Source organism: Dermacentor variabilis, chromosome 10 (genome assembly GCF_050947875.1).
Source record: "Dermacentor variabilis isolate Ectoservices chromosome 10, ASM5094787v1, whole genome shotgun sequence".
NCBI lineage: Eukaryota > Metazoa > Arthropoda > Arachnida > Ixodida > Ixodidae > Dermacentor > Dermacentor variabilis.
The window spans coordinates 44861776-44871798 of NC_134577.1; positions in this window are offsets into that span (position 1 = coordinate 44861776).

Sequence of the window (10023 nt, forward strand, 5' to 3'; positions counted from 1 at the left end):
TGCATTCAAGTCGAGCTGAACATTATGCTCTGGCAGACATTGCTTGCAAATAGTAAAATAAATAAATAAATAAATAAATAAATAAATAAATAAATAAATAAATAAATAAATAAATAAATAAATAAACGCGCCTCCAATTCAGGTATAGTACTACCTCGTCTGTGTCATTCGTGCTGTATTATTTGTGGTACCAACCCAGCTAGCCGAAGCTAATACCTAATTTAGACCGGACCATTCGTGAATGGTTTGATGAATGGTATAAAACCATGTGTCGACACGCAGTCTGAAGCCCATTACTGCAAAGCAGCATTCCCAGTCAAGAAATCCAGATGAGTAGAACCTAGTGGATTTATACAGAACAAACTGATTAGTTTTTTCACTATTTCGCGAGAACTCAGCAGAAGTCAAGAAAGAGAAGCGTTTGTTGTTGAAGTTGAAATTCATCTGTATCAACACAATGCAGGAATGTTGTCACCGTCATAGATTTTTTTTAAGTCGTGATTTCAGTGCCGTTCTACGAGCTTTTATGGATCAGACGCTCTCCGCCGATAGTTAAGTCTTTTATGGTGCTGATAAAAAAACGATTATATATATATATATATATATATATATATATATATATATATATATATATATATATATATATATATATATATATATATATATATATATATATTGCCCTAGCCATTCATAGGTAGTCAGATTGCGTAGCGCAGTAAGATAAGCGGGATAGAAATTATAATTGTCTTTTAAGGTTGAAAGTCTTCGCCGTGCTCTCAAGTTTAACCAGGGAGGTTATTCTGTAAGCGTCCACCTAGTGGACTGCCCATTTCGGCCGCTGCTGATTGGCTAGGGCCGTTCGTCTCCTCCTCTCTCGTACTGCTGCGTCCAATCAGCAGCGGCCGAAATGGACAGTCCACTAGGTGAAGTCTTACAGAATACCCCCCAGGTGTTCGCATTAAACACAAAGTGCATGTGTGTGCGATCTTGTACATGCATACGTGTGTGTGTGTGTGTGCGTGCGTGCGTGCGTGCGTGTGCGTGTGTGTGTGTGTGTGTGTGTGTGTGTGTGTGTGTGTGTGTGTGTGTGTGTGTGTGTGTGTGTGTGTGTGTGTGTGTGTGTGTGTGTGTATGTGTGTATGTGCGCGCGTGCGTGCGTGTGTGTGTGTGTGCGTGCGTTCAGCGTAAGAAAACAAACATGGTGTTCCCCTTGTTCACATAAAAACGGTTTTTAAGTAGCCACTTTATGGGAACGAGCGTTTTCGAGGAGCCCTTGGGTAACGGTGCACTCAAGGGTATACCATTTTACGGGGCTGCTTCCCCTTAACACTAATCTTCTACGCAATTTAGTACGCCACTAAGCCCAACCTAACAAAACACCGAGTTTATTTCCACTCCAATCGACTGTTGTGTTAAGCCTGCACTCTCCATTTTATGCGAAGAGGATTATAGCTACGCACGACAGAAGGCGATGACGGCCAGTGAGAAGCAATGTCAGGGTCCTTTGGTAAGAATCTGTTTGTTCAATATTGTTTCGTCAGGTGACTTGAATTCTTGAGGAACCTTAATTTCCGGTGTGCACGTCCGACCGAAAACGAAAGTAGGAAGTCCTCTGCATTCGCGTCATTTTGGCAAGATTGGACGAATAAGCGGATGAAGCGCTCGAGACACGTTGACCGACGTTTCAATTAGCGGACCTATGTTGACCATCATTTCGAAGTTGGGCTTTTTGGTTGTTGATCGCTACAGGGTAACACCGCAGGAAGGAATCTGACGAAGACGAAGTGAGACAGTGTAATTGGTGTCCCTCGAGACAGTTTGACGCTTCCTTCAGAAAAGTACGCTGCCTGTATGACCGTCAAAACTCTTTTTGAAGCAGGTCTTGTCCATTGGTGTTTCTCGAGACAGTTTGACGTTTTCTTTAGAAAAATACGCTGCCCGTATGGCCGTCAAGTTTCTTTTTTAAGCAGGTCTTGTCTAACTTTGTCACTTTTGCATTATTTTTGTATTGTACCTGAATTGATCGAGACCACTTTTTCTATCATGCCACGGACTTTAAAGACAAAAGAGTTTTTGAGAAATTCCACTTTGCTACCATGGGCTTTCACTGGCTTCGCTGGGCTTCAACCCCTGGAACGTCTGTACTGCAATTGGCAAATTTACCATCGGCGCAAACGAATACCTTGTTAAATTTCCACATTGTCTATTGCATTTCCTTATTCATTTTGAATTATTTTCTACACGAAATTTATTTTTGTTTCCTTCTCATCTGGGCAAATATTTAACCTCTGGCCCTTACCATAATATTCTAGATTATAATTCGGCTATAGCACCCTTCAGAAAGACAAACACGTGCGAAACTGTCTGCTTCTTGGCACTTGTCCCCTAGTGGGCAAGAGGCAGTTTTTGTAGTCAAAATGAAAGGAAGCAAGCACCATGGTGGTGGTGATTATTATTATTATTATTATTATTATTATTATTATTATTATTATTATTATTATTATTATTATTATTATTATTATTATTATTATTAAGCCTCAATTAATGGCGCAAACCGACTGTAGGGGATAGGCCACGAATCGGGTGGTGATGCATGTACGTACCAACGCCTGTGCGAACGCCTTTGACCACATGACGCTTTCCTTGTTCACCCATACGTTTAGAGAGCCTTCTCTTTCTTTTCTTCGCGTCTCTTCTTTCTCTTATGCACGGTATCGAGCCGGAAGCTCTGCTGGTTAACCTCCCTATCTTTAGTCGCTTCACAATCGTCCTGTCTAAGTAAACAGCACTACTCTACTTTTCATTTTTATCGAGCATTTCTTTCTTTCTTGTAGAGCCCGCACCACGCACTCAGCTGAGCCACTGTACGAATTCGCAGCGCTCGGACGCACGTATATGAGCTATCGAAAACTGAGCGACCACGAGAGCAACCTGCCGGAAACGACACCCCACTCGCACTACACGAGCCAAGCGGAGAGCGCGGACGCCGCTCTTTATAGGCTGTCGCGGCAACAACGTCGACACCTTATCGCCCGAAGCACAACCCCTCGGCCACACCACCCTCTTCTCCGAGCTCCGTAATAGGAATGCTCCTCTCGATTCCCCTCAGAGCCCGATCACGTGCGGGAAACCGTTCGGCCGGAATGCGAGGAACGTGCCTGTTCCTGCTCAGCGTCGGCTGGTGCAGAGAACGTGTACGAGGGGAGTAAGAGGGGGTCAGCTATGCTATCGCCAAAGGTTATCGCCATTCCATGTGTCGTCAACTGTAAGCTCGGCGTGGTATTATGAAAGTGCAGGGTTGCCCCCACGATGGCACGTCGTCATCCCCCCCCCCCCCCCCCTCTAAATAGCCCAGTGCAACCTGCAAACCCTGTTGGTGGTGGTGATGGTGGTGGTGAGGAGCCACGGGGCGGCATTCTACACTCTCTGGGGTAACACGAGAACCGTGGAGACGGAGCGCGCGAGCTGCCCCCGAGGTTTGCCCCGGGGCATTCTTGTGGGTTATCGCGCCCGGATGCGGGTTTTTCGAAAAGCCGAGGCTCGAGCGAAAGTCGATGTTGATGCTTTCGAGTCCGGCTCAGCATGGCGCGTACCCACGAGGACGATTGGCCACGGAAACGAGAAATTAGATGAGTATCTGTCAATAAGAACATTTCTAAAAAGCGAGGGAATAAGCTTCTTTTATAGAAGAAGTCGCCAGCCAGCAGTTTTATTTTTTATTCTGAACTCGTGGTTCATGCCCACTCTTTGGGACTAGCAAAGACTCGGCTGGATAAAGCTAATCAGTGTCAAAACTAAATTTCATTAGGAAGTCTTTCAAAAATTTATAAAAATTAAACGTGACTGATGCAAGCGAATGCGTGGCGAAGTGTCAATTGAAACAAACTAAAAGTAGTTATGATCAAGGAAAGATATTTAACTGCGGAATCAATTGAAATGTATGATAAAGTCCTGGACGGCGCTAACGTTCACATGACTGCACCCAACAGTCGAAGCTCGATATGAAAGAATGAAGGCCAACAATTTGGATGGCCGGTATTTCTTTACTGCTGGCTCACACCCACTGAGGGGAATCAGCCAAGAGTCGAGCGGCATTATCAAGGGTATTTAGTCGATAATAAAAAAATAGCTTGAAGAAGACACAAAGTAATGCTTATTACCTATTATAATAAGAATTTATAAGAAGATCGCATTGAAACAAGTAGAAATTCCATTGTCACATGGAGAAATCATCCATATGACAGTGTCCAATTGAGGGAGGAGCTTTCCGGAGAAAGAATATCCGGAATTTAAAAATTTTTTTCGAAAGATACTAAACGTTTTTTTTTCTTCTTAACTATAAGAAATGGTCACAGAACTTAAACAAAAGCTGTTGGCCGTCTTAGCATTTGTAGTGAATGGGAATAAAGATTCCAGACCAGAGTTTCCAGAGTTATTGTCGTCGCCTTGGTATTGTTGCCGCGGCTGTTCTTGTTGTTCTTGTTGACGATGATTATAACGATGATGATGATGACGACGATCATCCTGAAATACAGAAAGGACAGCTACCAAAATATGGGGGTTAAGCGGATATCCAGGCGGCTGGAAGAAGCGCAGATCCAAACCTAAACACACGGGATGCGATAAACGTCGTAGCGGACACGTCATCCGGACAAATGTCGAAACCCTATAGTGCTCTTTAGCGCGCACTTAAACCTAGAAGAGGGGAGCTTTTGGGTTCCGCTGCCACGTGCAAAGAGGGTCCCACCGGCCTCGTGCTGAGCAGCGGAACAGCGTGGCCACTGAGGCCTCACAGCGGTTCGGGATAGTTGCGATAAAGGAATTTACATAACTGACAGGTTTTCTGATCTGTTTCACCAGCTCGGAATCCATTTAGTGCGACGGCAGCGAATTGTCACTGCGGACCCCGCAGTCTCCACAAGAAGGAGAAAAACTTGATGATGATAATGAGGAGGAGGAGGACGACGACGGTGATGATGATTATTATTATTATGATGATGATCTATCGTAAGAGGATAGACCAAGAATCGGACGGCAGCAAGTAGCTCAAGAGAAATAATTATTCTGATAGAAACAAAACGGGCAATAAAGGAAAGACTATAAGAACAAGAACGGTACGCGACAGTGCAGTCAGGCTAAGTGAAACAAGGTCGCGAAAGAGGTATCAGTAGAGGAGAGGTTAAAGACCACGGTTATACAGAATTTAAAGGATAACTTTCAGTGAAACGTGCTGTGAACACAGAAGAATAAAAGTAGAAAATACTATAATAAATCGCACGGTAATTGTTATATTTCAGTTCATAAAATTAAATACAGCACCACAGGGCTATTCGTGGCACTGTATTCGATTTCAGTCTATAATCGCAGCCATTACTGTGGCTACAGCCTCGTGTCCACGACACCCCTAATGATAGTATGCTACAGAAATAGTTATTCACAGTGCAGCACGGCAAAGTGTAGCTTCGAGTAACTTCTTTCTCTGGCTTCGCTATCGTTGGCAGGACAAATAGAAGCGGCCCGGTTGCCTTTTCGCTGCAGTGCTAATACTTGCGAAGCAGGAGGAAAGTAACCCGAGCGCCAGTGCATCTTGCAGCACACTTTGACTTCGTGTATATCGAAACTATAGTACTAGTTATCGAAGGAGAAGAGATTGACTATTTACAGAATGGGTTCCAAATGAATATGACGGGCAGGTTGATGGGCTACACTTCTGCCATTACGACAGATGTCATAACTTTATTGATTAGAAAGATCCCAACAAAGAAAGATCCTCAGATAAAGAAAGATTAGAAATAGCTTTTACTATGGCATACTAACAGGCCCAAATCGCTATGATCTAGATTTGGGAGTGTTGCGTCTTGCGCGACTTATCCAGCGAGTGATGTCCGCCTGCTAAAGTAACCAAACTTTGCCACGGGGTGTTCTTTAAAGCGTGGCGTTGGAAGGAACACCCGCTGTATGCTTCGCACGGCTATGTCAAGTCTTCTCGCTGCCTACCCGGCGGAAACGATGTCCCTATTCGTTCGCAAATGTTTTGGGCGTAGTGCTCCTCTTGAGTACAGAAAGCACTCGGAATGCGCAGCATGCCTTTTAAAGGGAGTTTAACGGCCACTTGCCATTCTTTTGCTTGGGAGCGAGGACCCTCAGGCGATGGAGTGGCTGAAAGCTTTCTTATGTCGGCGCTGGCTAGCAGATGTGATGCCAACCCTGCGAATGCCCAAGGCAAGTAGGCACAAAAAAAAGATATACAGGTATATATTTTGAGAAACTAGAAATGTTTTCGCTATCGCACTTGGTAAATATAGTGGAACAATATACTGTTTGTAAGTTTTAGAAGGTTATTTCTTTTTTTCTTTTCTTTTCTTTTTTTAAGCCTTCACGGCTGCTTGTTTTGACTGCAGACGGCGGGGTATTCAATGCTTAAATCTTGTATTGTATTGTAGAGCATACGTATGATCGAGCAATTTCTTTTATCAGCCCACAGAAGGAAGTTGCTATACTTAGGAGGAAGCTTTAAGCTTCGGGTCATATTTCTTGTTTAATATCCTGTGAAACGAAAAAAAAAACGTAACTGCGAATGATGAACTGCCTAACTGAACTGAACGATATTTGTCGCGTTTAAAGAAAACGAACGTTAGCAAATCTTACGGGGTAATTTTGAATTTACAATATCCATCATCTTTTTCGTTTTTTTAATGAAGCTGGCGAAAATTACAACATTTCGAGAAGTTGAAGCGCCAAGCCCATAATGTCGATTGCTCCGCCCTACAACAAAGGTCCAGTTCTGTCTGCTTAAGCTTGTTTCTGTAAGTTGTAAGCATGTAAGCAAAGAATTCCAACGCGAGAAAAACTAGTACGCCATGTGCCAGTCAGCGATATTTTGCGAATTTAACATTCGTTAAATACAAATAAAGAAAACAGCAATTTCAAGGAAAATCAAAGCTAACATGCTTGATGTGCCTTATATATAAGCTCGAGTGAGCAGATGTTACCGAAATAAGAAATCAAGTTGTGTTTCGAGGTTACGAAGTTACGAAGTAGTTGACTTGATGATTCCCTTTCTAATTTTTAATTTCTCTACTCAGGCACATTACCTCACAAAAAAAAAATGGAAGCCCGATAGAATTGTTCTCTCACAAGTTGCTAGAATATCCCTTTCCTCAGTGCAGGTTTGCCAATAACGGCATTGTGATACAGCCGTCTTCGTTTCCGTCAGCAGTTGCATTCCTGCAATATAACTACTTTCATTAACTATGCTCTTATGTCCATTGATATGATATTTTCTGTGTTGTATTATTGCGTCACTGTTCCATGCTACATATTAGAGATATAGTTCTGAATACTGTTGTCATTCCCTCTTCATATACAATGCTACCCACTTAGTCTTTGATGGCAAGTAAATAAATAATTATTTATGACTAATGAAATATTTAACAAACTATACCTTCCACATAAGTTAGAGCTCTTCTGCATGTTATAGGCATGCGAATTTTGTTAGCAAAATCTCTGCTGCTTCCTAGAGAACATTTTGGTAAGTTGATTTGCCTAAATTCATTCGCGTAGCGGCCTCTGCATAAATACGTCTGCGACTTTGTTTTCGTCTACGCCCATCGCATCGTTTACTCGACTGGAAGCAGGAAGCTCCCATCAGGATCCGGGAAAATGTACTAACCATTCGTGGCCAGAATATTTACAAAACCAACGATACCTGTCGTCTGAGATATCGTATTTGTGCGCTTTGTAAAGTGTAGGTTGATATGGCTTAAGTAATTTCAGATACAACACAGCAGTCAAAGCTACTAACGTTCCAGGATATTCCGAGAACGCGCCACAAATTATTGACCACGACTAAGTGCCGATTCCGTCTTCTCTGTTTCTTTTTTTCGCAGTGCCACTGGCCGACGAAGCGAGGATCTATTCAACGTCGCTGTCGACGCCATGTTCCACGTCTCCCTACCGGGAGCCAGACTCTTCTGGGGCGCGTCCTCGCGACCTGTCCAGGACGACGTCATCGACGACCGCGTCTCCCGCCGCCGACGTCCTCCTCGGCGCTCCGTCACCGCTGTCCGCGTCCTCCTGTCCGTCCTCCTCGCCGTCCGTGTCGACGACGTCGCCCTCCGCGTTGTGTGCGCCGGCGTCTTCCGGCGTGCCGTCGCCTTTAGTGACGCTTCCGGCTCCGCCTCTTCCGAGACCCCCCGGTCGTGCGCTGAGGACTCCGAAGTGCGCCCGATGTCGCAACCACGGCGTCGTCTCCTGCCTCAAGGGCCACAAGAGGAGCTGTCGCTGGAAAGACTGCCGCTGCCCCAACTGCCTCCTCGTGGTCGAACGCCAGAGGGTCATGGCGGCGCAGGTGGCTCTTCGCAGGCAAGCTCTAAGTTTCAAATCGTTCGAACTCAGTGCGTGGGAAGAGTGATTTTCGAGACCGAACCAAATGGGAATAAAACATGGTACGAAAAGAATCGAATCAAATACCTTTCGAATAGTGTTTTTGCATAATTAACAATCGTTCTCGTCCTTAGTATTACGCGATCTTCACACCCTAGTACAGTGACAACGCTAGCAGGTGGCGGTTAATAAATTGCAAGCTATGAAGCGTTCTTTATCAAAAGGACAAATTGAGTATTAAGAGTAAATAAACAATCCATTCGCGACCTAAGTGCTCAGTGGTGAATGGGAATGACTGGGATTTAGCCGGTAAAGTCTGACTCCCCGAGTGACGTAGCGCGCTCTCGGCATAACACCTCGTGTATAACTGTGTGCATCGTCTATCAACGCCGGGAAGAAGTTTATTACCCTTTTTTATCCATTTTATGCTCGATCGCCCACAGTTTGCAATTTGAGAGATCGGAAAACTATTGGAAAATTGTTCGTATCCATGAACAGCGACAATTGAACTTGAAGATCGATTCGAATAGGAGAATATACGATTTATTATTATGAAAGAGCGGAATTTTGGCTCACCCCAAGAATTGAGATTCGGAGGTCAGTCTTCACGCACCGCATAATATGAGTCTTCACGCACCGCATAATGTCCGCGCAAAATGAGCAACATGACCAAATAGACTCCACCAGCTCAAAGACTCATCAATGAACGAATTGGTGAGTCTGCGAGTTACCTGTAAACACATATATAACGCTTCCCATACATCTTGTAAAACGGCTAAGTAAATTATGTCACGTATGGGATGCCAGCCACACCCCTCAATTTGTTATGCATTTCTTTAAAAAATCGCCTTTTAAGGCACGTTCACACCGAAAGCGGAGCGGCCAAGCGGATTTTCAAAGCAGCGAAGCGGCAAGCGCGGGCGGCTGTTCAGACCGGTCGGGTTGTATGGCTGCCCACGCCGCCGGAGAGGCGGAGCATGTCGCAATTTCACGGACGTGCCACCACGTCACGGCACTTTCAGTTTCTACGCACGCTTTAGTTTCTTTTTTTTTTTTTGTCTTCTTCCATACCTCTTTCTTACAACCGTCTTCCTGGACCTTGGGTTACATTTGTCGTGCAGGACCAGGTATTGCGCGAATGTGTCTGGCAGCAGTTCCACAGAGAACAAAGCCGGTTAAGACATGGTGGACGCAATTTGCATTCACTCGGCCGGATGTTTACATTCGTCCAGCAGCGCCACCTCCCTCTATACCTGTCTGTGTGCTGTAAAGTGGCAAAAATGAGCCAAATAATGCTTCGCAATCAAAGTTCTATGCTCCTCGTGCTAACCGGTTCACCATTAATGTCAAGTTGTCTGCTTCTTGACGTTATCGGCAACGCCAACGCCCGCTGCGCCTGTGCACCCGTGAGCAAAAGTATACGGGCCAAAGATTGCGCGATCTAGCCGATTTTTTTCCTATGCGTGTGAATGCAACTTGAAATTGAGGACTGCAGTTCAAACTTGGCATTGTGAACTTCCCGGTCTACTCGTCAATTTCAGTTTATGCCTGCCGATTGCAAAGAAGTTTAGTTTTTTCGGAGACCCTGCGGTCCGTATACTTTTGCTCACGGGTGCACCTTGTTTCCCGACAGTCTCG